Genomic DNA, 1601 nt, shown 5'->3' on the forward strand with positions numbered 1-1601 from the left:
ATAAGTAAATGAATAATAAAAGTAATAAAAAGTTATTTTACAAAAGACAATTATGGACAACATATTTAGTTGTGTCAAAACCATCTGAATTCCAGAGTAAGACTAAAACGTGAACAAATTCATAAAGTGCTAAGTAAGAAAGAAGAAAAAGTCAACACGAAATGACATTATAAATAAATTTAGAAACATCAAAAAAGGTGAATTCGTAGGAGCTTCCAAGCCAAAAATCATATGACCTACTAATGAGAATTTTCAACAGAAATGATTAGATTTAAAAACAAAATGGGGAACAATTTTTAAACTTTGGAAAGGAAATAACATGGATTCTATGGTTTTATTTCCAGCTAAGGCACAAGAGAATACATTTGTGTTCTTGTAGGCCATTAAATTGTGATAATTTATGATAGCACTATGGAAATCTGATATAATAGTTTATATATAAATAATATATGGATACAGTATATATAAATTATATATGACCACATATACCAGAGAATTAAAATGTACCAGGAAATTGAAATATAATACATAATTTCTAAATAAACAGAAGAAAAAAAAATGAGAAACACAAGGCAAAGTAAAAAAAAATTTGACTAATTGCTTTTTTTTAAATGTTAAAGCCAAAATAGATTTAGGGATGCAATTTTAATACTGCCCAAGGGAAATTTAAGGTATCCAATAGCATGAGATAAAAGGCATGATTTTATGAAAAATGGAATAATATCACGATACTACTTTAATTTAATTCAATTTTATTTGTTAAAGAATACATTTGCATTGCTCTAGGCCATTTAATTTAAATTTGTGATAATTTTTTACAGCAGTAGGGGAAACTGATATAATAACTTAGCTATATATATCTATACCAGAAAATTTAAAAATACCAGAAAATTAAGAAAAGAAAATATGACAAAAACAAGGCAAATAAAATTAAAATTGTGAAAGTTGATAGAAATAACTGTTAATATTGTTTGTTTGCAGAAGACACACATAAAACATAATCCAAAGGCCTAGTTAAAAATAAAGGGTTTTAAAACTACATGCCAGGCAAACTAGAAACCAGAAGAAAATTGGATGTGGCAAACACTGATATGCCTACTTCTAACTTCCATATCCACATCACTTTCCAGCCAAGATGGATTTATGATGCAATGCCAGGTGATGACACGTAAGTATAATTAGTGTCCTGGGAACAGTTTGCCTTTCAAATAGAGGAATCAGTCGGTTTTCCCTCCCATTCTTTCCTGCTGCAATATGGATGATATGGCTGGAACTTCAGTACCCTTCTGTGTCTGATGCAAAATACTAGATGGCATTAATGGCAATAGCCCTCTCTGCTGAACCACTATCAAACGTGCCTACCTGCACATTTTTCTTATGTGAGAGAAAAAAAGTCTAGTTTTTTAAAGTCACTTCTCTACATTTTGTGTTCCTTGAAGCTAAAGCCATTACTGATCTAATACTAGGGCAGCGCTTTTAATATTGTCTTAGTGAAATATAAGGTAAAAAATAACATAGGAGATTAAAAATAGTCATGGTCTTTTGAAAAATGGAATAACACATCTAAATACCACAAAAGTACTATAGTTATTTTCCTAAAA

The sequence above is a fragment of the Galeopterus variegatus genome, unplaced genomic scaffold (genome assembly GCF_000696425.1).
Source record: "Galeopterus variegatus unplaced genomic scaffold, G_variegatus-3.0.2 Scaffold6524, whole genome shotgun sequence".
Classification (NCBI taxonomy): domain Eukaryota; kingdom Metazoa; phylum Chordata; class Mammalia; order Dermoptera; family Cynocephalidae; genus Galeopterus; species Galeopterus variegatus.